The sequence below is a fragment of the Alexandromys fortis genome, unplaced genomic scaffold (assembly GCF_014885135.2).
Source record: "Alexandromys fortis isolate MF-2015 unplaced genomic scaffold, M_Fortis_MF-2015_v1.1 scaffold_7, whole genome shotgun sequence".
Taxonomy (NCBI): domain Eukaryota; kingdom Metazoa; phylum Chordata; class Mammalia; order Rodentia; family Cricetidae; genus Alexandromys; species Alexandromys fortis.
In genome coordinates, this window is record NW_026067920.1 from 13,890,117 (window position 1) to 13,917,164 (window position 27,048).

Sequence of the window (27,048 nt, forward strand, 5' to 3'; positions counted from 1 at the left end):
CCAGCGGCCCCGGGGCTGGCGTGGCGCGATGCTCCCGCCCGGGCCAGCGCGCGCCCACCATGTTCCCCGCCCGCGGGACCCCCGGCGCCACGCCACCGCCCGGGTGCGCGGCCGCGCCGGCGGAAGAGCGACCGGACCTGTCCCGAAGGGCCACTCGTAAGCGAATTGTTCGAAACTCAGAAAGTACTCCCCAACCGCACAGTTCCAATTCTTCCCGGGCTGAGGCCGCCCGACACCGTCGTGGGCAGTCCCGGTCCCGGAGATGGAAACTCGGGCTTGCTCACGGCGGGTCGGGTCCGAGCCTCACCTTTCTCAGCCTCAGTTTCGCCAGCTGCGTGTGAGTAGCCCAAGGAGGGAAGCCTGAGAGGCCCTTCATTGTTTTCTTGAAGCAGCCGAGCGAGCCTCGTGTCCTTTACCTCTGAAGTGGGGGCCCTCGTGAAAGTAATGGCCAGACGGGCCGTACCCGGTTTCTAAAGTGACCGCTGAAAAGGCAACGGGGTTAATGGGAATCAGTCCCGTCGAAAAAATTCTTAATATCTGGGTTATGTCGGTTTCTTAGTACAGATAGGGTACCAATAATTACACCTTTTTCTTGGGTCTTGGCGTTGTAAAAGCAACTCCAACCGTAAATCACCGTCGTTGAGAAGACACGTGGTGTGAAACATTCATGAATCCTACTTCTCCCTCACCCTGGCCTCTGAGGTTGTTCCTGGAACAACTGTAGAGAATAGAGAGACTGAATCTCTAAGAAGTAACTTTCAGAAGGTCGAGGCGCTGGGAGTGAGCACAGGGCAAGGATTTGAAAGTTGTGTGTGTCGTCCCAACGCTCCTTTTGAGCACCGTTTTGTACCTCTTGCTTCTAACAGTGGTTTTTCCGACCTCAGACTGATGTAATCAATGAAAAGTTTTCTCTTTCCTATAACTGAACACTCAGTCTTGTTTCTGGCCATTGGTCCAAATTCAGAAACCCACACCATCTAGAGAAAATGATGTGAATAAATCTTGGATTTCTGGGGAAAGGAACACAAGAACTCTTTTGTAGACAAAGGATTCAAAAGCAAACCGAAGCAGAGGAAACTGGGCTAAACTTTCTCCCGAGGTTGATTTGCTTCAAACTGCAGTTTTCCTGCAGGCTCTCGTACGTGATCCATACTGCCCCAGACACAAAGCCTGGCAGGTCATAGAACTTTTACAGATGTTTGAAAGGTTTTTTTTTTTTTTTACGTGCTTTCGCAATCCTTTTTTTCCCTCCTGAATCGATTTGTTGGTAAGTTCCAAACACCATGGACCCTTCAGCCCTCTGTACGTGGATGTAGCCTTCCCAAGAATAGAGATGTTGCCGTATGTAACCACCATACTTTTCTGAGATTCACAGATTTATTTTTATAAGAAACATCTAGCTAATTTAGGCGCAGATTCTAATTTTGTCAGTTTATCTGATAAGTTGTTAGAGCTTTCTTTTTTCCTTACAAGAGCAGTGCAGTGATCTAGGCAAAAAGTTTAATCTCGTTGTCCCTAAACATCTGTGTTTGCAGGCATTATATCTCACTCGAATGGTATGTCAATAAATATCAAGCATTTTCTTGTCGGTGTCAAAGCCTGGACAGGCCCTCATTCCCACATTTCCTGGTTCTCCGTAGAACTCAGCAGGCAGGACGCACACAGCACCATTCTGAACCAAGGTTACGGCCTTACCATTCTTGCTGTGGCTCTGGGGCTACAGTTAGCCCCAGAGGTGACGTCCTGGCCAATTCTGTGGGCAGACTACCTTAGTACCTTTCTCATCTCCAGACTCCCAGTGTCCCCTGCCCACATTTTCCCTCACAGAACCGTGACAGACACACATGTTATAAGGCTTTGCCGTCTACAAATGAGCCTGGAGAACCCAGCCTCCTGGAGCAAGACAGGCTGACTTTGTGGCTCACAAACTTCCCCGAGGGGTGCTATATAAAGCAGACTTGGGTGTCGAGACAAGAAACAGGATTCTCTAGTAGTGAGGAATTCCATTATCCAAACATGAGCTTCAGGAGGCTCGTTCAGCTGAAAGTAGAGAATCTGATAGACTCTAATTTTAAATTAGTAATGAATTGATTAACATCTGTCTCCCTTGCTGATTGTAGGAATAGTGTCAGTGGTAACTATGTACCTTTTTGCTAGTGTTCTGCCAGAAAGGGGTGGGGGAGTGCCCTGGCCCCAAAGAGGGAACTAAGTGGAAGAAATCATTGGAAAAATAATAGACAAATGAATGTCTCTGTAGTGTAAATGAACGGAGTAACGGAGTGATCTCTCAGCCCCAGGCATCGTCTCAAATGTTGCCAGTAGCTTTGGCAGAGGGAAAGCGTGGAGGGCAAATGGCATCCCGACAGATGCTAGTCATGCCGCTCCGTCCCTACTGCACATGGTGCATTCTGGCATAGCTTAGAAGGCAGAGCTGGAAACCAGAGACCAGCCAGTCTGAGGACAGTCCAACAGAACACCCTGGTGGGTCAGCGAGTGATCTGCAGTCAGAATGAAATCACAGTGTCTTATGATTTGTATATGAAATGCCATTTACAGACTTGTCTTTCTTGTAGGCTACTGTACTGAGCACTGATCTTCAGCAGTGGAGCTCTATTCAGGAGGCGCTGGACACTCAGCAAGTAGAGCCTGGACGGATTCAGAAGTAGGTCTCTTGAAACAGAACTTTAAAGGTAGTATACCTGGTTCTCACTTTATCCGCTTTTTTCCGTCTCTGATCTCCATTAAGAGGAGCTTGCATGCCTTCCCTGCTATAATGGATAGAATTCATTGAAGCCATGAACCCAAAACCAAAAACCCAAACTAAATAATAAAAAAAAACCTTTCCCAGGTTTTTCTAAACTGTTTTAAAATATAGGGACCCATATTCTGACATAGTGTCTGCCCCAGGACCCCAGGAGAATATTTACACTACTGGTTCCTACATCCATCCAGGTGGCACAGCAATCACCTTCATGGGTTGTTCCTGCTTCAGGATCCTCCTGCCTCAGTGTCTGTGGTGCTGAGGTTACAGGCATGAGTCTCAAGGCCCAGCTTGATCTGCATTTTTAACCTACCATGTATACTTGCACATGAGTAATCCAAATGTGTCAACTCTCTGAACCATTTAAGCCAGAGAGTTAAAGCTTCCCCCAGACTCTACAGAAGAATGATCTGGTGGCATTCAGAGTTTTTCTGGCTGCAGCTGTGGCAGTGACCCCATAGAGTCCTAAAATCTCAGACTTGGAAGGTGAGGCAAAGAGGAAACTAAAATGGTCGTTAGGCCGAGGGAGAAGCATGGATCTCAGAACTGTGCCGGGAGAAATCTTGGCTCCGTTGGGGAGAAGTATCCAGTCGTTACATTTGGTCATAAGATACAGGAGCTGCAGCTGGAGGATGGGAGGGTGGGGTTGAGTCAGGAGAGTCGAGGCGGGAGGGGTAAGGAGGACCTTACTCATCAGGCTTAGGCATTTGCACGTAAGCTAAGGACACTAGAAGATCATGACTTCCCCAGCAATCCTGACTTTCTTGATCCCCAACAGATCAGGACCAAGAAGTCCATTTCCTAGGTAGGTTAGTCAGTGGGCAGAGTGGCGAGCTGAGCAACCAGATGCTACACCTGGGATTATGAACTTGGAGTATTGGTAGAAGTCAGGACAAAGGACACCAGGTGAGGACCATGGAGGGGGGCTTGGGTAGACCCAAACAGAGCCTCCAATTCCTGTTTTCCGGTCCGGCTTGGGATAGTATGACATTCTTTGGGCTACCTATTTAATTCTGTTTTCTGACATCTTAATAGAAACTTTCCTTTTTAAAAATAGCTGGAATCAGAAGAACTTTTCAAAGCAAAGCAAGGGCTCACTGGAAAATATTCCTTGAATTTCACCTATTGAAATAATTTGCTGACAGGGAACTTCACTCTTTTTTTTTTTTTTTTTTTTGTTAAAGTACGTGTTGTTGAGTTTAGAATGGTACACAGTTGTGTAACCAGTAAAGACACTGGACAGTATTGACCCCGAAAGGTTGCTTCATACCCCACCCTTGCAGTCAACACCCACCCTACCCCACCCCCTGGGCCCCACATCAGGCAACCACCCACCTGCTGTGTGACCTTGTGGTTTTGCTGGGGGAGATGCACTGATAGTGTAGAAAGTAACTCAGTACAGTGTACCTGGTGTTCACCTGCGCTGTTTCCCAAATTTGTACCGTGCTCCTTTTAAATGCAGAGCAGGATCACGCCATATGGGTGTGTGTGAATGTGTTCACCCCTTCGCTGGTGTGGAGAAATGTGGGTCAGTCTCAGTTTTAGGCAATTATGAATAAAATTACTAGAATTCTTCGTGAGAGGCTTTTTGTGGAAACACAAGTTTTCGTTTCCCTCGGGTAAACAGTGAAGCAAAGCAGAGAGGTCCTACGGTATGCGTTATCAGAAGGTGCCAAATTATGTTCAAAGTAATTATACCACTTGCACTTGCACCAAAAATCATGACTGTCCCAGTTACTCCACCTCCTCCAGACGTGTTCATCAGTTGTCTCAGTTGTAGCCGTCCATGTTAGCGTGTAGTGGTATGTCTTCCCTGATTTTAATTTGCATTCTTATCGTAGTTAATATGTTAAGCACTTTCTCATGTACTTACTTGCTGTGTCTGTCCATAATTTTGTGAGGTGTCCACGCAAATCATGTTTCTTTTGGATTGTTTTCATATTATTAAGTTTTAGAGTTTCTTTAATATGGATGCATGCTTTGCTTATGCTCTCTCTCTCTCTCTCTCTCTCTCTCTCTCTCTCTCTCTCTCTCTTCTCTCTCTCTCCTTTCTCTCTCTCTCTCATTCTTTCTCCCCCTCCCACTGTTTCAAGAATCAAAAGGAAGGTTTTGTATTTTGGAGGATAAGCTATCAATTTATGGTTCATGGCTTGTTTTTCGAGCCCTGTTTAAGAAACTCTTGCTTCACGCAATACAGAAACTTTTTAGAAGTTCTTTAGTTCTAGCTCTTACATTTACATTATAAGCCAATTTAACTTGTTTTTTTGATGGGCGGTTTGAAGGAATTAGTCGATGCCAGGTGCTTTTAGAAAATCCCATCTGACTTCTCTACAGATTGGGGAGAATAGCTGAGACGGGGAAGGTCAACAGTGCGTTAGTTACATTCTCACATGGCAACCATGGTCTGAAGCTTGGATGCTGAGCTAACTTCACCCACACATCGATCCACAGAGGAGCATACATGTAAACACCCAAGCTGCTTTAAGGAAGAGCTGTAACCTTTCAGCTGGAGGCCAGTGCTTCTGCCGCAGAGGCCAGGTAATAGGATCAAGGTTCAGTCAGTCAGGCTTTATGTCTTCAGGGCAAGGCTCTGAGGATGCCTCTGAAGGATCTTACTGAGCTCTGTTTTTGGAGGTTTCGTTTTCCATATAAAAGTGGAGATCACAGATATTTGCCCTTTTGATTCTTCAGGGCATGGAAGACATCAGAGACACCACAGGGCAGCCCGCACAAGACCTGATGCAGACAGGCGAAGGATGCAAGGAGAGCTCATAATCCAGGCCACTTAGGAAGATTTCACCATGATAGAGTCTAGGGCACGGTTGCCCCACAAGACATCTTGATCCAAGTTGGAAAACCGAGCATCCGTTTACACAATTTGGACCACAGGGTTCCCCAGTCCAAATCCTAGGCACTTCCAGTTTTGCCTGAACAACTTCAGGGTGCTGGCTTCATCTTAATGCTTGTCTGCAGTAGTACAGATATGGCTCCAAAACAGTTACACTAGTGACCGTGTCCAAGGGACCAAGGGGACATTTCTCCTGTGCGCATGCTGGAAGCCTCTAGGAAATTTCATCTTACACCTCGTCTGGAACAAGGTCCCAGCCTTGTAGAAAGGTATGATGAGAGCATACAGCATTTTAAACTCTGACACAGCAGGACGTAATGTTCAGAGAGTACATTGCTGGTAACTAGACAACCAGAAGGACCTAAACAAACATGTTTGGCCCTTACAGACATTAAAATCCAGGGCCCCATTATAGTTAAAGGTAATAGTCTAATGAAATTATACATGGTGTTAGAATGTGAGGGCTAGCATGCAATTATAAGCTCTGGGGTATGCTTAGTTGTGTCTCTAAAATGGTAGGTCCTTTTTAGCCTCAAAAAAACTTAGCCCTTTATTTCAATTATGAGTTAATTAACCACTAATGTCATACAAACTTTCCTTAATGAAATATATTTTCATTCAATGCATTTCATGGTTTTAATAACGTAAGTTTCAGGGCTAACAGAAGGACCCCCAAATAAGGGTAAAATTACTTAAGTAGTAAAAAATTATGCAGAGGTAAAAGGAATTTAATATAAGCATACCTTCTGCAGTGTGCCAGGCAGTGAGGAAGAGTGTGTTTGTAAAGTGAGAACTTGCAATCAGTGCCAAAATTCTTAATACCAGAAACACCTGTTAGACAGTATAGACTCAGTGAGAGGATTCATCTCTTTGCAAAACAGAGAGGATAGCCCTGGAAATGTGCTTGCTAAAAGGCGGCGTAGTTAGACTTAGACCCATGAGCTGTCCTCTCAGGTGGAGAGCAGTGCTCTGAGGGTCTGTGTCCTTTGGGGACCTTGTGCCCTCTATTGGTCAGGGATCATGTCGGTCGCACAGCAAATTATGCTTCTTGCTCCTTCATTCGTGTGTAGGTGTAACCCAGGGTCCTTATGACTGACAGTCTATCCGAATCAAAGATCTATGGACTGTATATGGAAGATTTTTTTCTAGGAAAAGTTGTGTTTTCTCGTTTTCTATGTAATTTTTATTCCTTCTTCTCCTTTTCCCTTTATATTCCCCAAACAAGCATCTTTTAAGCATCTGCTTCATCATATAGACATATGTTTCTTGTATGTACACACTGATTCTGTGTGCATGTCTCAGTTAATACTTACTGTACATTACAGTCTTAGTTTATAGCCCAGGAAGCTAGCTCAGAGAAACAAGATGTCTCAAGACTACTTAATTGCAAACTACTGTGACCTGTTTGACTATCTTTGCACCTACCCATCTTTTTTCTCTACTCAGTGCTGTCTCTCTTGTCATTTTATTATTTTATTTTAAAATCAGATATTTCAACACATTGCCTCACAGGGTATCTTTTGTGTGTAATTCTGTGATTAGATTTTAGTGTCATTAATATTTCCCTCTACAGGAAAAGTATTCTTGTTTACTTTCAGGTGATACAGTGTGTCCTGGATCCAAGGTGGGGAAAAGGGACAGTCATAGAAAGAAAATATTAAGTTCATTATTGAGCAGGGTTCTTGTCTCTCTTGCACCTCTTGATTTCTTGCTTTTGGAGAATTTGAGGACTTGGCTATGAATGCCATCTTGGGAATTCTGACCTCTCAGAGCTTAGAGACACCCACAGGTTGGGAACCCTGTTAGGTAGCTTAAAAGCCATTCAAAATGCTATGGAAGGAGGAGGGCAGTGGATGTGCAGCCAAGCAATGTATTAAAGAGTCCAAAAGAGGGACCTGTCCTACAAATGGGCCTTGAGATACCAGGTGTCATTCAAAACTATAACATAGGTCAAGTGAATGGAGCCAGCTAGTAAGGGGAGCAATTTATTTATGGACTGACCTTTAGATCATGGCTTCAAGCCCTAGACCGAAAGAAGACAGGGTCCTTATCAGGAGGACACGGGGCTAGGAGATCAAGATTAATTTACGGAGAAGATAGGTACCAACCACCGAGACGTGACTGACTTCCAGAACATAAAGGGTCTCCTTCAGTTTACCCTTAGGTCAAGCTGAACCCCTATATCACAGGGGTTGTTGATGGAGGTGAGAGATGGCCAAGTGGGAAGAAAGTGGAACCAATAGGAAAGCCTTCACTAAATAACATCATTGGCCTTGGAACTGACAACTTCAGTTGCCAAGCATGGATGAAATGCTGACATTGGGCAAGCTTCTTGGGTAGGCAGGTAGGATACAGTATTTACATTCTTCTCAAGACCTCAGGAATGTTGCGGCAAGATTCTGGGTAGGGTACTGGGATGTCCAGAACAGAGGTGCCCCAGGAGTCCTCTCACAGGGAGAACTGCATGGACACTCTGGACCACCAAGGGACCCCATGCATTTGAGTAGTCTAGAGTTCAAGGAGACTGTGGGACTCTGTAGATTGTTTGGCACAGACAGCAATTATCAGGTGCTTCCGCTAGAGCTACCATCTCTGTATGTCCGTAAGCTGGAGCCACTGGGAATTTCTGCAACAAGCCCATCACTCTTGAAGAAAACTCATCTGGGTTCCATGGAGATGCTCCTGTTGGGGCTACATGTTCTATCCTGGAAAAGGCCTTGTGCTTTGGTGTTAGATGAAAATAGGTCCAAATTGACTTTGTATGAATTAAGCTTGAGCAAATTCTCCAGACTTACTGATGCAATTTCCTCAGGATAAGTCTTATTTAATTGGGTTGTTCTGATGGGTTTGTGTATTTTTACGTGGTGATGTCCCTAATTATTCAATAACATAATATAGCATAAACCACTCATACTAAATCACATATAACAATTGTGTGTCCAGGACTGTGGATCACAAGACAGAGCAGCAAGCATGACTACGTACCTCTTACTTAGATTAGTTATTTTTCTCTTCTGTGTGACAAAATTCCTGACATAATAGGTTAATGAAGAAAGGGCTTGTTTTGAGTTGTGGTTTCAGGAGGACATTGTTCTTCATTGAGAAGAACGCATGGGAGAGTGTCCACTGGGAGTGGCACTCAATAAGTGCACCTGTTGTTTTTCCCATCATGGCAGATCAGGATGCCGGGAATTAGAACAGAGGCAGTGTGGGAGAAACTCTCCATGACCCATCTCCATTCACTAGACCTCACGGTCTTCCCAAACGGCTCTACCGACTGGGAATCATCAGTTTCAAACTGTACCATACCCCACTGTGTGAGTCCGTCAGTGGAAGGGAATACCCGAGGCTAGGTAATTTCATAGAGAAAAGAAGTTTATTCAGCGCAGAGTTCTGTAGGGGAAAGGGTGTCACGTGGCATCAGCACACTCTAGCAAGGACCTCAAGCAGCAGTGTCAGAATAGCAGTTTAAATGAATGTAAGTGACCGAGCTCACATGACCATGTTTACTATTTCTGTGAGAGCCCCCTGGTGAGAACTAACAGCATTTCTGGGACCTACCTTAATCCTTTTGGTGCTTCCGGTAACTTCCCATTAGGTTCCACCTCTGAAAGGGACCACCACATCGAGGAGCAAGCCTTCATTCAGTCCATCAATCCTGGGAGGACAGACCACATTTAAATGACTTCCAGGGGCCAGCAAGGTAACTAAGTAGGTAGACAGTGTGAAGCATGATGACCCGAGCTCAAGCCCCTGGCACCCACAGGGTAGGAGGAAAGAACTGACATATGAAGGGTGTCCTCCTCTGACGATTGCACACATGCTGTGGCGTGTCGGGCATGTCCATGAATAAATAAATGTGAAAACATTAAATTGCTTTCAAACCATCACACTTGTCTAGCCAGAACCCTCAGGGTCTGGTCTTAGACACCACGCATTAAGAGTTCTCAGCTGCAATGTCGAGAGTACTAAGTTAGTAGGACAGGTGACTTTCTGAAGTGCCTCCTCACACGATGCCAGGACTATGGCAGCTACTCACAGGCAGTGGGGGTTTTATCACGGCTATCATCTGGAGGCACACAAGTCAGCCCAATCTTGGATAGCCTCTTGGTGTGTACCAGTCCTGCGTGTTTGTCACCTGTGGCCTGGGGAAATAGCAATTCCAGCTTCCTAAGGCAGTGTCTTGGGATTCATGAATATAAGTATCTGTGATTCTCAGTGTGCCTGCCTAGCATCCATCAGGAAATGCTGGGGACTAGTGTGATCTGTTCTCATCAAAAGTCATGTTGAAACTTAATTCTAGATGGAAGAAAAGCCAGAAGACCATCAGTGTCTCCGTTATCTACCACCTGTCCTGACCTGATATGAGTGTCCCTGCTCTGCCACACACTGTCTGCCACAATGGACTGAACATGCTGATGTCATGAATGAGGTAAGTCTCTTCTCATTTAAATGGCTTCTGTCAGGCATTTCTCAGAACAATGACCAAAATAAGTGATATAATTAGGGACAGGTTAATTGAAGAGTTGAAGAATGGTCTACCCATCCCTCCCCCCAAAAAAGTAAGCTTCTCCCCTCCTCGGGCTCTCTTATTTCCGTTCTTTCATGTGGTCTCTCTCCCTCTCACCCTCTCCCTTCTCACTATCAGATACCACCTGATGTATGATGCAACCAGAGGCCCTTAACAAATATTGACCTTCTAGTCGTCAGAACCGTGGGGCAGACACTCTCTTCTCCAGACGTTACCCGGTGGAAGAGATTTTTGTTAGAGCACTGACAAATTTCTCAGGCCATTATTGTCTGTGATCACCCTGCCAGGAAGGGAACCTGACCTGTCAGGCACTCCGTCGTTTTCTTGTGGGGGAATAGGAGACTCAGAGCAACAGACTGCTCAGTCAGGTGACAGTGTCCAAAGAATGCATACCTGAATCTCCTGCATGGTCCGGGACACCCTGTCCCCGTCCCGCCCTGTTCCAGGGACGGCTGCTTTGAAGGGCTGAGTGGGTGGCCTTCAGGGTGAGCTTTGAGCTGGGCTGCCTGATCCCCTCTTTATCTCAGAAGCACTCTCCAGCCCTTCCTGGATGTGAGCATCCAGCCCTGATGACAAACAGAAAGTTGAGCAGCCAGCGGGGGAACTCCGGGGTGGCTTTGTTCCAAAGCAAGACAGTAGAAGCAGTACCGTGCGGCTCAGAGCATTTCTTTCTATAAGCATTCATGGAAAGATAAATCTCCCTCATATTCGCAAGTTGACAGGAAGAGGTAAAAAAATACTTGAAATGTCAACTATTTATATAACCTTTGGCCTTTTCCCAATACTGCGATGTGTATGCTTTCCATCTCCACACAAGAGCAGCGAGTTTCCTGTTTTGTTTTGGTTTCAGCAGCCTCCAGGCACCCCTTTCGATGAATTGGCACCCTCCACATGCTTGTCTGTTGGGCATTTGGCCTGTTTCCAGTTTTTGACTGCTATGAATCGCTTTGCAATAAACATCCATGGGCAAGCTGTGTATTTTTTTTTCTCTTCCGAAAAACATACCCCCCCTAGAACACTGATAGTTTTCTGCCCTCCTTCTAGTAGAGCCAGGAAAGGATGATTCTCTCAAGTTACCTCAGAGTCTAACTTTGTGCATAAGGCTTTTGACATAAAGGTCTCATCACCAAGCATCTGCCTGTGGCCTAGGGCAGAGCTTGGTGTTCCCGGTGGACCACGTGCCGCTGGTGATGCATGCTTTGCTTCTCCAACCCCTTCTCCTGGTGGCTGGTCCTGCTCACACACGTGAGACGTCCCTTATACCTAGCTTTCCCCAGGACGTTACGTCCCCTTGCATACTGGCCACTCAATTTCCCCACAGTTACAGTGTCCATTTCCAGCAGGCTCCATGTTTACATGCCAGAGTTAATGTTCCTAAACAAGGCCATCTCTTTAGAGTTAATATACTTAAACAAGGCTCTCTCCTTAGATGGCTAACCCAGATTTCATACAAGGCTAGGTTGTAAGGTAGAGCCTCCGATGAGACAGTGGGGGCTGTATCCTGAATGGAAGTGAATTTAGTTTACTCTTAGTTCCAAATGGAATCTCACAGGCCACTCTCAAGTCCTAGTGACTATTATGGCTTAAATATGAAATGCCCTTCATGAATTACATCTTGGCTGCCTTATAGCTTGTGGTACTATTTTGTAGGCTTTGGGTATTGAGGAACTCTGGTAGTAGGCAGCTAGGGCTGTGCTTTTGAAGATTATACCTGTCCCTGGTTCTGGTCTCATGAGCTATGTTGTACTTCTTCCTAAGTCCATCATGGTATGAAGAGATTACCACACCTGACCTCCCTCTACCATGAACTCTGCTCTGTCTTGCTTGCCATGATGGGCTGTGTCCTCTGAGACCGTGGGTCCTTCCTCGCTTAAGTTGTTTCTTTCCAGTATTATGGTCATAGCATAGCAACACATATGTAACTGGCACAATGACTTAGAGCCAGCATCCTGCTCTCTGCAGGTGCTAACGGATCAGTGATTGCATCAGCCTCACCTGGGTTTCTCCATGCTTGTAGAGCAAGGTGGGCAGGGGACTGTGGACAGGAGAGTCCTAACACCCTGCTTTTGCATCAAACACGGAGTGAGCATGGAAAATCTATCACAAACTCTGTAATTCCACCTTAGCATTCTCTCGTGTCATGTATTGGTCACTATAGAGATGAAAGTGACACAGATTCTTGGCCTGACTCTTCAATCCTTGTATCACAGATGTGACAGACAGTAGGTCAGCCTAAAGCAGGACTTTGTGGGGATATGGGGAGTGATTAGTTTGAAGGACATCTACCTGAGATACCTATGAAAGGGAAGAAAGGGAGCAGGATTGGATGGTAGAGAAGCTGAAGGGCAAGTAAGCCAAAAGGGGAGCAGTCAGCCCCACAGGGGACTCTCGCCCTAACACCACTCTTCCATTGTCTAGACACTGAATAGTGCTGCTTCCAGCAGAGAACTTGGCATAGGATCAGCCTTGAAGTTCTAGTGGGTGCAGTCTGTCACCTCCATATGCAAAGGCTGGGAGAGCTAGCTCTGTCAGGTTAACAAGAAAGGTGGGGCGGGTACCAGGCTCTCCAGCACTTGCATGATGTAACAATATGCTTGAACCTGGCTAATTTACAAAGGAAAGTGTTGACTTTATAGCTTTGGATACTTAAAGTTCAAGATTCTACAACCCCATATTTAGTCTCTGGTAAGAGCCTCCTTGGGGGTGTCACATGATAGCAAATGGCATCTTGCAGGGTGGGGGCCGGTTGATGACACAGTGAGACAGGAAGCCGGACAACAGGGGAAGAAACCATGTCCATGAGTACTCACCTGTACCATGAACCCGTGAAGGATAAACAGCACTCATCCTTTCTAAGGACAGTACCCCCAGTTACCTAATTACCTCCCTGCCCCTTAAAGGGTCCATCCACCTCTTCACATTGCCACATTAGGAACCAGACTTCCTACATAAACCTTTGGGGGACACACTGGAACCATATCCAAACCATAGCACACCTTAGTCAGCTGTTACTCAGCCTGCACTAGTATATGAATTTGAAGGCATTTACACAACCACTGGATGCACAGCCAACACACTCAGCAGTGTTTCCACAAGAGGTATGTCATTGGAAGGCATGTTGAGGTTTGTTGAATCCAATACTACTAACTGGTGGGAATTGATATAAAGTTCTCTGTGGGACTCTTCCATCTTATATAAGTATTGAATTATTCTGTAGCAAGGATCTATCTGTAAGTTCCATGCTGTTTCCTCTGTCTGCTTCAGTGTCTTTGATAGATGGCCTCCCAGGCACCCCAGCCTCAGGGCAGGCTGACCACTTCCACAATTCATAAACCACTTCTCAGTCTAGGACTTCCTGTTATAGGTCATTCATGTCAATGACGAAAAGCCTCAAAGTTCACTCTTGAAATGGGGGTCCACACACAGGTATAGCCGATGAGCCCCCCACCCCCACGCCACCTGTCTCTCCCCAAATCTATTAAGCTTAGTAAACTCATACAACCTAATAAAATTCCACAGATTTCGTGACTTACATAAGGGGCATTTATTTTCTCACAATGAAGGAGGCTGAATGTGTTAGTCAGGGTGCCAGGCATTACTGGTTCCTCCTTTGATGTTTTCCCTTGACTTGGAAATGGCCATCTACTGAGAGAACTACAGGGTCTTCCTTCCTTATGGGTCATTGTCCTAATCTCTTACGATGACACTGATCTTATTGGACAAGGTCCTGCTACTGTCCCCATCTATCTTCCTCATCTGTTTTGAAGGACCTCTGTCCAAATTTGTCACATTAAGATTAGAGCTTTGGCATGTGCAATTTGGAGACAGAATTTAGCCATGGATACCCCCAGTCCAGTGCTTCCATGCATATCCCCTTTGAATGGTGGGCTTCAGACTGACCAAAGCTCATGTTTTTCCTCTTTCTTTTTACATGATTCCTTTTTGTTGTTGCTGCTGAGAATTTCATACAACGATATCTCACTCTTTGCCCCTTCAATGCTCTCCATATTCCCTCTCAAATTCATGCTCTCTTCTTTTCTGATTTTGTGCATGTATGTATGCTCGTGCATGTGTGTATAAATAGCACTTGATTTTATATGTGTTGTGTTTAGGGCTGACCGTATGGGATTGGATAACCTCTTACAGGACTTGTTCCTGGAGAAGACTGGTTCTTCTCTTAGCAAACATTACTTGGCAGCAGCTCTTCATTTCATTTAGGGTTGGAGCCTTGTGAGATTTTCCCCATCATTCAAGATGTCACATTGACTTGTATGGATCTTGTGTAGGGAACCATGTTGTGGGTACAACATTCTTGTCATGTCTAGGATACACTATCTTTCCATAGTCATCTTAGTCTTTTGACTTTCAGCATTTTTCCTTCCCCTCTTTCATGTCGTTCCCTGGGCCTTACTTAGGTGTTGGGATTATGTTTTAGATGTCCCATTTGATGATGGAAACCTCAGGGTCACTTATTCCCTGCATTTTAACTAGTTGTAGATCTCTATAGTAGCCCCTGTATTCTGAAAAAAGAAGCTTCCCTGATGAGGGTTGAGAGCTGCACTTACCTGTGGTCATAATGTTAGGTATTTAGAATGTGGTTGGGAATTATATTGGTTTAGGAAAGTTAGGTTCTTCTCAAAGGCCCATGACATCATCAACCATAGGGAGCAGAACTGAATATCGTATTGGAGTTCTCTAGAGAAACAATCAGTATGTTGTATGTATATTCATATACGTATACACATATATACATATATATGTGTGTGTATATTTGTGGTTTATGTAATTTTAAGATAGTTTATTGGATTGGCTTATATATATTGGAGATTGGGCCATCCAGCAGGGGCCATCTGCATGTTGGTGAGCCAGAGAACCTGGTTGCTTCTCAGTCAAAAAGATGCAAGCCTCAGAACAAGGGGAATTAATGATGTCACCCTTCTTAACACAGAAGCTCGTGGAAGACATGCTTATGTGAGTCTCAAGGAAAGGTTTCTTCAGAAGCTGGAGTCTAACGTTCATGGATAATGGCAGCCACAGTAGACATACATTCTCAGAATGCATGGAGTCTGTGTCAACTTCTATCTCTTTCTTCTTCCACTTTCAACTCCATCCTAGCCTCCGGTCCATTGGGTGGAGCCACCCACATTTTGGGAGGGTCTTTCTCCCTCAGTTGCTCACCCTCATGTCAAACATCTCTGAAATGTCCTCAGAAGTACACTAATAAATGCTAGGAATCTCTGAATCCAGCCCAATTGACAATTAAGATTAACCATCACAATACAAAGAAGAGACTGTGCAATGATGAGACTTAAAAAAAAGCAACTTTCCCCTTCATCAAAACAAATGCTTGTGATCCAATAGTATGATCTTTCAAAACGCCATACTGATGAAAAGATCTTTGAAATGGCTCATTGGGAGCTGCATCATACAGAGGTCTCACCACTACCAGCCCCAACTCTTTGTAGAGTAAGACTTCCATCCTGCTTCTGCCTGCATCTTTTCTCTCTTACCATTTATCAGGTTCTAAAACTGCCTTCCCTTCCCTTTGCCTCAGCTCAGTTTTCCTTACCAGGGAATAAGACTAACACCTTATACAGGGAATTCTGGGACTAGCCAGGAATCAACTCAGCCTGGAGGAGCAATACTTACAGGACCATACTATCCATGAACAAACAATGGTTGTAAGAACTTGTAAACTCTAAATGCTATACAAAGTCTATGAAACACACATGTTGTGAATACTTAGAAGAACAGCATTGTAAATTGCAGAAGAAACATTGTAAAATGTGTATCTGTGAGAAAAGGAGGGAAAGAAAGAAGAGGAAAGGAAAGAACGTGTGTGTGTGTGTGTGTGTGTGTGTGTGTGAGAGAGAGAGAGAGAGAGAGAGAGAGAGAGAGAGAGAGAGAGAGAGAGAGAGGCAGAGAAGGGGGGTGGTAGTGAAGATATCTCATTTTTATCTATCCCATAATTTCTCTGGAGCCACATCACTTCCTCATCCACTGACATCTACCATCAACACATCCTCTGAACTCCAGACTTCCATTCTCCACCTTCAGACAGTGCCGCCAGTCTTCCCTGCACCTACGTCTGGTTCATCATCATGATTGGAGGACCTAATCTACTTCTTTGTTCTTGTTTCTCATGTAGAACCCGGGACAAGACAGAGAACACAACTTTTCCAAGCCATGGAGTAGAGAAAGGTTTCTCAGTGTGTGCTCTACAGACTGGCAGCATCCACACCTCTTTTTGGTGGTAGAGCATAAATACTCTCTACTACCACAAATTATGCAGCTGACTTTCCGGTATTTGGAGAAATCATGGGTTAGCATACCTGGAGTGCAATGGATGAGCCTCACCTTAGGAAAATCACCCTCACGATCATGAGATCTCCCCTGCCAGGTAAGTATGTATCCACACCTCTAGCAAACTTTCTAGAAATGCGTACTCTCAGGAACCACCCAGGTATATAGAATCAGGCATTCTAGGGCTTGCAGCTATGATCCGCTTGAATGGGTTCTGACATGCTGGCCTGAGAAACACTGGCTAAAAAACAAGATTTGGGATTCAACCTAGACACCACTGGGCCTGCCTGGCCCCATAGTGTCGGGGTTGCCTGTATTTGTGCCGTTAACAGTGCAATGAAAACTGGTTAGAGTCTGTCTTCTCCTCTGAGCTTTGGGGACCTTGGTTCAGTCTTATTTACTTTACAAACTAACACGTACACTGTCTGGCATTGAGCGGAGGCTCAAATGCTTTTGAACTGCTATCGTGAAGTTGGTTCAAATGATTAACTTAGAGCCAGAGATGTCCCGACTTGTGCAACACATGTAGCCCCTAACTTGAGCTGACTCCATAGCTGCAAGTGAGGGAAGAGAAGAGTAGTTAGCACACTCTGCACCTTTTCCAGAGAATAACTCTGGGGAGAATTATCACCTTCTGAGCAATCCAAGTGCAATCCCTGATAGCAGATTTCATTGTCCTCGGTATATTCCTAAGCCAGGATTTTACTCATGTTTAAACATTAGTATTGAAACTTAAGGAAACTGGGCTGAGTGTAGTCTGGAAATTTAGGTGTGTTGTCATGAGGGTTTTATCGTGATCAAGGCATTATTTGCCATTAGTAACAGGGGCAACAGCATGGCATCAAGCTAACCATGATCCTAGGAGTCAGACTGCCTGGGCTCAAACATGACTTCTTCTTTCCAGCGGATTCATCCCTCCTAGGTAGGCTAACTTTTCTGAACCAGTGTTTGCCTAGTGCCTGGAATAAAAACCGTGCTCAGTAAATATGAGCGACTCAGAATCCACACTCTTTCCACTGTCTCACAGAAGTCTGAATATTAGTCACAGTGTTGTTGAAATCCAGTTCAAACATAAAATGTTTAGCTCCTTGGACTTGGGGAGATGGAGAGCATGGAAAGACTTCCTAGGTTGTCAGGACAGATGGGTCTCTGTGGCTGTTGAGAATATTCTAGACATACTGAAAGTGTTGAGGGTGCAGTGTGTTAATCACATGCGTCTTATTTAGATGACTTTAGAAGCCTCAGGTTTGGTATAGTCAGGACATCTCAGGATCTCCTCTAGATTCTGAGGGAGAGCTGCACTTCTTAAATCAGTTGTTTTCAAAGTGACAGTCCCTCAAAGAGCAGGGCCAGCACTATTTGAGAACACCTTAGAGAAACACGTTCCTCAGGTGGCTGGCTCAGCAGCCAGGCAGGCAGTTGACCTTAGGCAATTATTATAAACAAAGGATCCACCCCTAACACCACCCCTGCAGCCAGAGGCCCCAGAAGAGCACACAAACAAAGATCCAGCCCCAAAGAGTCAACTTCCAGTAAGTAGCCAAGGCCAAATCACTTGTCTGTATACCATATAGGTCACGGCAATGGGAAGCCCATGGCCTGAGCCCCACATTCCAAGAAATTCTTAGCTCTGGACTGTGATCCAGAGTGACATCTGACTAGTGCTGCTCCTCTGCCTACCTAGATACATGTTTTCAGCCTTCAATATGAGAAAGGAACAACTCTTTGGAGTGTCCTACACTGATAAGCAAATGGACACACACAAACCTGTCTTAGTTACTGCCTTACCTCATCACCAAGCTGCAGCACTTTTGGGACTGACTTCAGTATCCCCCGATGAGGGAAGCAGCTGGTACCGCTTGCTCTCGGGAGTTACAGGAAGTCCTCTTACCCCCACTTTAGTCTCCCTCCCAGTGGAAGGTCCTACCTTGGTTCCTACTTCTTTTTCTTGGTCTTCCCTAAGCCTAGAAGGACTTATACCCACCTGGCCTCGATCACAACAATTGCAGGCTGAAATGTCTCTCAGTGGAATAACCTGCAGCAGCAGGAGCCAGCTTCTTCTGCCTCTAATGATTGGGGAAGCAAGGATATCACTGCCTGAATTTTATGCAAGAGTTCTAATATCTGAAAGGCACACACCATTAGTTGGGATTTCTGATGGTTTAGGAAATTGGAGCAAAATAGAAACATTGACCACATTTTGAGTAACGATGTAAAAAAGATTGTTTCTCCTAGTTGCTATGATTTTAATGTGACGGCCAGATTAGTGATTTAATATTTGGAGGTGAAACCTTTGATAGGTGTGTTAGGCAGAGGCAGAATGGAGAAAAAAATTATCTAGAGAGAACTGTACTTCTTAAATTAGTTGTTTTCAGAGCAATAGTCCCTCAAACAGCAGGGCCAACATTATTTGAGAACACCTAGAGAAACACATTCCTCGGGTGACTGGCTCAGAAAGGCATAGATGTGTGTGATCAATATAAATATTTATATGTATGTATCTAACAAAAGAGGAAAAGGGGGCTAGACTGGCTTACACTAGAGGTCTGGGTGGTCCAACAATTGTCGTCTATATGCTGAGGGACTGGGAATCCAACAGGCATGCAGCGCAAGAAACTACTGAATACCTTTGCAGTCCCAACCGGGCACTGAAGTCCTAGAAAACTCCGGAGTTCCGTCTTCTTCAGTCGATTCTGGAAAGCCCTGGGATCTGATGTCAGCAGGGAACTCCAGTGACTGCAACACAGAGAGATGCTCTTGTTCAAGAAGAAGTCAGGCAGTGCTGATTACATCTGAACCACGGGTGAAGGTGTCTTTTATTTTGAAGGAGGGTCTTTCCCCTTCTGCTAATCCTGTCTGGAAGTCTCACTGAAATGCCCACAGGTATGTTTCCTGGTTGATTCTGGGGCCACTCAATTTGACAGCCAAGATTAGCCATCACAATCGGTGTGATAATTAGGTTTAATTGTCAGCTTGGTAAGATCTGTAATTATCTGGGAAATGGGCTTCTGGTCGGGCCTATGGGAGATCACTGGGTTATGTTAAGTGACGTGGGAAGACTTATCTGAATTGTTGGCGGGACAGTTCTCTGGGCAGGGAATCCTAGGCTATGTGAAATGGAGAGAGCAAGCTGAACACTATCTTACCTTTGCCTCTTTTTCCTTTTTGTGGACATGATGTGACCAGCTGCTTCAAACTCCTGCCGCCATGGCTTCCCTGCGCTGATGGTTCACACCTTAAACAGTGAGTTAAAATAAGTCATTTTCTCCCAAAAGTGGCTTTTCTCAGAGTGTTTTATCACAGCAGCAGAAAGGGAACTGAGGCAGTAGGCAATCAGGATTAGCTGAGTTCATGCAAGTGGGGATCTCAGGATGGCATCAGGGACCTCCTATCTTGCCACGTGGCACCTTCTGTCCTTTTGTTCTGCAAAAAGAAGGCCCTCTCTAGATCCCAGCATCCTGCTCTTAGTCTTCCTCTCCAGACTCACGAGTCAGAGAAACTTCTGTTCTTAAGTAGCGAGACGCTAACATTTTGCTATAACACGAAAAACAGACAAACAAACTCCCAAAAACCCAAGACAGATTTATCCATGAGTAAAGCCTGGTTCAGAGATGCTAAGCCATTTCCCTCACTCTCTCGGGACAACACAGGGTAGCATGGCTGCAGGCTAGTTCCTCTTCCTGGAAGCAGATCCGTGTGATGTGTGAAAATGTAGAGTACTGTCCCACTTCGTGCCGAGAACCAAGGCTTTGCAGCCGTGAACTTTCTCCCTCCTGGCCTTTGCTCTGTTGTCACACTCTTCCTTTTAAATACATTTTAACCTGTGCAACATTGTTATTTGTTCAGAAATGGGCAATCAATTAGCTTTCAGTGTATTTTTAGAAAAAAGAAAAGAAAAACTCTTAGTGTTTATCCCCATCCGTTGTGGGATCCAAAGTTCCTCATCCCTCCTTGCAGATACCGGTTTCCTTTGTGCTGTGGCTGTTGCCTTGATGATTTAATGTAAAAAAAAAAAAAAGTTGATTTGGTTAAATTTCCTGAAATTATTTTCCTTAAACATGCAATTCTCTGGAGAGTTTTGCCTTGGTTTCAGGACTTCTGGATTGTGTTTCTGACCCAAAGGTGATGGCAGCAGTTGCTGCCCCTCATTACCAAGCTGTCTACAGTTTCAGTTGCCCAGAACATGGACTAAAGCCATGCTGTCTTTATCTTATTATTTTATTTTTATCTTTATTTTTTATCTTAAAGAGAGACTAACAACCTCTCCTCCATTGTCAGTCATGGATGCTCAAGGTGGCATCTTCTCTCAAGTACTTGCTGGGATATTAGGGCCCCAGCTAAGTAGGAGAGATGTGTGAGAGCCCTTTGTTGTTATTCATGGTGGCAGATGCAGGGTGCAGGACTTGTGTGGAGAAATCCAGCTCTCTCGGCATATTGTTTATCATGGTTGAAATAGGAAATATCCTTTAGAAGTCATGTTTGAACTGGTTAGTCCCCAGATGGTGACATTGGGTAAGTTATTGAACCATTCATCGCTGGGCTTTGGCATTTTATATCTACCTCTACTTTATATTCTCTAATCTCTGCTTCCCGTGTGTGATGAATGGGACCACTCTGCCTCCTGGCTGCCAAGCCAGCCTCACGCTCCTGCTGGCATGCCTTCCCTGCTATGATGGATTGTACCCTCTCTCCAGTCGGCTGCCTTTGTCATGGTATTCTTTCACAGCATCAGAAGAGTAAGTAGCATGCTGCTCCCTCCCCACCCCACCTACTCACTCAGTCACTCAGTCACTCAGTCACTCAGTCACTCACTCAGTCACTCACTCAGTCACTCACTCACTCACTCACTCACTCACTCACTCACTCACTCACTCACTCACTCAGCGTACCAGTAGTGGAGGTTTGTATATGTCAGGGCATCAGGTCTCCATCATGTCCTTCTTTGGCCATCTAGACAGACAGCTAAAAATGCCCAGCTTCCTCATCCATGGGAAGCAGACGATCAACATCATGAACACATGAGGCTTGGAAAAGCAAGGAGGAGCAGAACTCTTGAAAACCACTAACTCCATGAAAGTAGAAGATACTATTTGACACTTGTCTTATGTGAGGGTGTCTAACAGTGTCAGCTTTGCTTCAGAATGCAGGAACAAATCTCTGAGTTGGAAATAGGAGCTAGAGTGGTGTAGAGTTTCTGCTTATGGGCTACCAACCTGTTCGAGGTGTGGCACATTCAACTTCTTATTCAGTTATACCACGTACGCTGCCATACCTCAGTAAATGTCTCATCTACCTGATGCAGTACACCAGCTCTTAATACTAGACCCCGGCTAGGCAAATTAGTCAGGGGACAAACTCTGTTGTCCTTGGAAGGAGGCATGGTCTCTGAGTGATTGCTGTTTGATTTGCTCCATGCTCAGAAATGCCTGTGCAATCTACAGCTGAGCTGTGCTCTTTGAAAACAGGCAGCTCACTGGCCCCCTCTCCACTGCCCATCGATCTACATAACTTCCAAAGACAAGGCATGTGACACTGGCCGCACAAACAGAGACTGCTTTGATCAGAGGAGAGCGGCTTTCTGCTCATGTTTTTCTGAAGGAAACTTGTATTTTCATGTTGTTATTTACTCAACATCATAGAGTTTGATGCCTCCTCTTGTCCAATAGGTGCCATAAGAAAGCCCTCTCTGGAGGCTTTCTTCTCTGATCTCTCACGTCCCATGCTAGATCAGCCCCCTGCCCTGTACTCCTGCTGCCCCATCCAGTGCTCCTTTAAACTACTGCCCATTTTTCTGAGACAGGATTTCACTTTGTAGTTCAGATTTCGGCCTGAAATTCACTCTGTAGCCAAGAGTTATCTCTGGACTCTGACTCCTCCCATACCAACCTTGTTTTGATTTTATGCGTATTTTATATGGTTACTTGATTTTTTTTGATGAATAGAGAATAGTGACTTCAAGTCTTACACTTCTGTGGTTCTGTTTGTCCATATGATAGCCTCTCTGGCAGTTGCTTTATGAATTTGATGCCATATTATTTGATGCATATGGATCCATCATAGCTAGAACTTCTTCCGTCTTGTACCCTTTATCACTGGAAAGCAACCTTCATATCATGTAGTACGTTTTGGTGACATTTCTGCATATTTGGAAAACTTCTTTTAGATTAAAAATAATTGTTGAAAGAAATAAAATAAAAATAAAAAATGTTGCAATCAGCTGAGAGACATTCAGATATCAATTGTATTCTTTCAGCTTCTCCGAAGGCCTAGAAAACATCAAGCTGAAAAGCAAGGATGTGTTGGGATAGCAATGTGAAAGCCACCCAGAGTTTATAGTCACATGTGGGTGTAGTTTGTGGGACAGGAAGTGAACAATTTTAGTTGCAAAAGACAGATTTAAACCCAGGACCAAGGGCTAGAAAGATGCTTCAGCAGTGAAGAGCACTTGCTGCTCTTGCACTGGATCCAGGCTTGTTTCCAAGGACAGGCATTGAGTGGTCCCAGCCACTTGGAACTGCAGCTCCAGGGGACTGCGACCCCAGTTCCCTGTGACAAAATCGTAGCAAACAAACTCAAGAGATTGTTGCAAGGCATTGCAGCAACACGTGGAAATGGGAGGCATGTAGGGAGTGCTTGGTCCAAGTGTCATTCGCATCTTAGGATGCTACCAAGAATGTTCAGCTGGTATTTTTACACTCAAAGCCAAGTTCTTAGGACTTACTAAGCCATCTCAGACGAATCACTTGATCTGCTGGGTCTGTTCTTTTTTTTTTAATTTGTAAAATAATATATGTCTTGGAAATTGTTATAATTAGAGTTACTAATATATGTGAAGTGATTAACAGTATAAGTTTAATTTAAAATCTCACTCTCATTATAGAATACCAGTGTTACGTATTTATCACTTACTGAAAGCCAGATATTATTCTAAGCACTTTTCAGATATCAAATAGATTAATTCTCATAACAATCTTATGGGATCTCTATAACTAGAGATCTCAGTTTAACTTGTGAGGAAATAGGCACAAAGAGATAATTACTTTGCCAAAGTCACACAGTTGGTATGTAGGAGAGGTTGGATCCAACTCCAGACCGTCTGGCTCCAAAATCCTTACTTTGATCTGTAACATCATCTCAATATAAATATTAAAAAGACAGTATTCTGTTATTGGGAGGTTACTAATTTGATTGACTTTAATCATTTTGATATAATCTAAAAGTATATATTAGATTTTTCTAAATATTCCATCTGTGATTTAGCTCTCTAGAAGTTTTACTGAATAAGTACGTCGAGTAAATAAATCTAGTCTCAAATAAAACAACACAATCAAATAAATAGCAGCAATAAGACCTGCCTGGTAGGTGAAAATCTGCATAAAATGCAGCTGTTATCGGCCTAAATTTTAATTGGGTAGAAATTTTCGGGTGGTAAAAACCTTAACAAATTCATCTGTCATCATGTTGGAATGGGTCTTTGATAGCCAGGGATGAGACTATTATAGATTCAAGCAAAAGAACCCTTTCTATGAATCAGCTCCCATGGTCTCAGGTGAAGTGTATCGGACAGAAAGTAAACACCACTGTGATGTTCGCTCTCCTCTAAGGAGAAGAGATACCATATACTCAGAAGTGTCGGTGCTTACATGCTGATAAACTGTCCATCTATTGATTTGGCTTGATTATGTCCTCCAGTTTTATATGTTCATGTGTTTGAAAATGATGCCTCTGGGAGGCGGTGAGCATCAGAAGTCATGAGGGTTCTGTTCCCATGATGTCCTTAGTTGCTTTATGAAAATGAGTAGGAGAGACCCAAGGTAGCATCCTTGCTCTGTCTTTCTTTCCATGACAAGTCCCCTGTTACATTACAATGTAGCAAGAAAGGCCCTCCCCAGCAATGGAGCAGATACCAGGGCCATGCTTTTGTGTTTTCTGTCCTTTAGAACCATGAAAGGAAAGCAATGGTTCCCATTCTTTATAAATTAACCAGTATCATACATATGTATGTGTATGTATGTATGTATGTTCTTTATAATTTAATTACCCAGTATCATATTATGTGTGTATATATAACTATATACACACATATTTTTTTTTTTTTACAGATTAGAACACAGATCCCAAAGAGTATGAAAGAAGGGGATTGGCTGTAACACTAAATAGGAAGAGGCCTTTGAAAATGCAGAGGATGAGGCATTTGGGGTTACCAGCTTCGTGTCGCGTCCTGTTAGATGGGAAAACCGCTTTGGCTGCTCACACATGCACTGCCGTTTTAAAAGGTGACAGACTATTTGACCAACAAACACTAAAAAGAGATTTTGAGCTTCTGCGAAGTTAGTATGAGGTCACTCACTGTTAAAATATAATAGGACAGCTTAGATAATGCCTTCACTGACAGGCACACAAATGACCAGTATCACATATCACCTTTATTTGCAGACAGGCCTGTCCCTTAGCCTGTTCTGGCCAATGTCTGATGTTAGCATTGGGATCAGCTTTAGAAAGACCTGGACTGAGGAGAAGATTCATTGGTTGAAGTATTGAAAGGAAGACAAAAAGATCCAGAGTCTGTAATTTTCCCACCCACATTAAGTTATTTGGATAAAACTCTGCTGTCATAATGGGACTGAACTCACTAAAAATAAAATATGTCTGAGAATACTTTCTCAGGTTTGACTGCTCTCTCTGTGAGAAAGAACAGAGAAGTTTGGGGGCCTCTGCAGAATACAGTCCTGTATCAGAAAGTGTTGGCTTTTGTTGAAATTTATTGCGGGAGATTTATCGACTTGCGAGATAAATATTGACCAAGTCAAAGTCAAGGTTATTACTTATCTTCAGGAATAATAAATCTTAGTGTTTTCAGTGACACAAAGTCAATATGTACTTTGCTGCATAAAGTCCAAATGAAGAGTTTCATCGAAACATCTGTAAATCTCTCCATCGTGACCACAATGGAAGCTTTAAAATTTTTATTTTTAAAGAAAGAATGGTATAGAGACCCGGTGGGAAGATCTGTGGGCTGCTAGGGAGGTAGCCAGGTAGCCCCAGTTCTAGTGTGAAGAAACACTGGTTGGCTCCGTGGTTGTTCATTGGCTGTTGTCACTGATGCCAAGTCAGAAGAATCAAAATTTTCTCACCCTGTGTAGGAGGTAGAGTGATCTGTAGATTCCTGACCACTGGTACATTTCAGGATGAACTATTGTAGCTTTTTAATACATGCAATGAATTGATTTCAGAAAAATTGTTGGAACAAATTAAGTGAAAATAGTCTTGACTCATTGGCGACGTCTGTTTCTAGCATACATTTACCTTCTCAGTTCACTCCATCCATGTTACTCAGCAGTCATAGGGTAGGCGCTCCACAAGTCCATCTATAAAAATAGTTGTGGATGCAGAAAAGTTGAAAATCACTAATTCTTGCCTTGGAAAGTTCTTCTCCCGGGAGCTACATATTGGGTGACTAGCTGAAGGATGCCTGTTAAGTCAGGGATGTAATTACAATAGGCTGTCTTCGCCTGAGTCCTCCAGGTACATAGGTGGGTCCAACTGCATAGCTCTTTCTAATGCTTGGCTGCCCCTGGAGGTGCTCAGCCTAAAAATGGGAGTCCAGCTTCGTGATGTTGCCATCTCTGTTCTGTACTTTCCCGAATGGGTTGGGCTGTTCTTTAGTTCCTATTATTGTTTATTTTCAGGGATGGTGACCAAGCTCATAGCCCTTGTGAAGATGAGGCAGAGATCTCACCACTGAGCTACACTTATAGCCCTTGCAGTCAACTTTCAACCTAGTAGCCATAGTTTCTTCCACAGTTTCAGCCAGACATACTTCTGTTTCAACCCTTGAGGATGACTGATGTGTTAGTTTCTTAGGGGGCTAAGACAAACTATAGTATGCCTTTTGTATCTACAGATTCCATGCCTACAGATTCAACTTCTATGGCTTAGAAATATTTTGAAACTAATTCTAGAAATTCTCTTTTATTGATTGATTGAGTTAGTGTGTGTGTTCCTTTAGGTTCTGAATCAACAGGGCACTGAAACCAATGCTTCACAGGTGACAAGGAACAACCCTCACACAAGCTGGGGTGTTCTTAAAACAATAATAATATTTTTTGAGGTATCAGGGGTGTGAGTCTCAAATCAAGAAATCTTCATGACCATGCTCCTGTGTAGGTCTTTCCCTGTCTTGTCCAGTTTCTAGTGGTTGTGCAAACGCTTGGCATTTTGTGCTGTGTAGCTGCATCGCTCTTATCTCGGCTTCTGTTGTTTCATAGCGCTTGTCCCTGTGAGAATCTGTTATGGACTCTCTTCTTTCAAGGACAACAGCCATTGGATTATGGCCCATGATAATGCAGTAGGCCTTCATCTCAGCTTAATGATACTCTTAAAAGATCTCCCCTTCACTGCCTGATGTGGTGGCACACATCTTTAATCCCAGCAATCCAGAGACAGGCAGATCTCTCTCTGTGAGTTCGAGGCCAGCTGCTCTACAAAGCAACAAGTTCCAGTACAGCCAGGGCTACATACAGAGAAACCATCTCTAACCACTCCTGAGAGAGAGAGAGAGAGAGAGAGAGAGAGAGAGAGAGAGAGAGAGAGAGAGAGAGAGAG

The 27,048-nt window shown here is 44.2% G+C and overlaps 2 long non-coding RNA genes and 1 pseudogene across 2 annotated transcripts in view; 2 read left to right on the forward strand and 1 right to left on the reverse strand.

Moving 5' to 3' along the window:
* Positions 1-23: 23 nt before the first annotated feature.
* Positions 24-16,512, forward strand: LOC126500725 (uncharacterized). Its single transcript, XR_007591411.1, has 4 exons — positions 24-156; positions 2,574-2,690; positions 9,913-10,041; positions 16,289-16,512. It is a non-coding gene; the product is annotated as an uncharacterized lncRNA (long non-coding RNA).
* LOC126501009 (uncharacterized) lies at positions 16,394-16,548 on the reverse strand (annotated as a pseudogene).
* Positions 16,549-19,058: 2,510 nt separating this feature from the next.
* Positions 19,059-27,048, forward strand: part of LOC126500885 (uncharacterized) — a 39,524-nt gene continuing 31,534 nt past the window's right edge. The window contains exons 1-2 of the long non-coding RNA XR_007591453.1: positions 19,059-19,326; positions 19,630-19,686. This is a non-coding gene — a long non-coding RNA (uncharacterized lncRNA). The remainder of the gene's footprint in view (positions 19,327-19,629; positions 19,687-27,048) is intronic.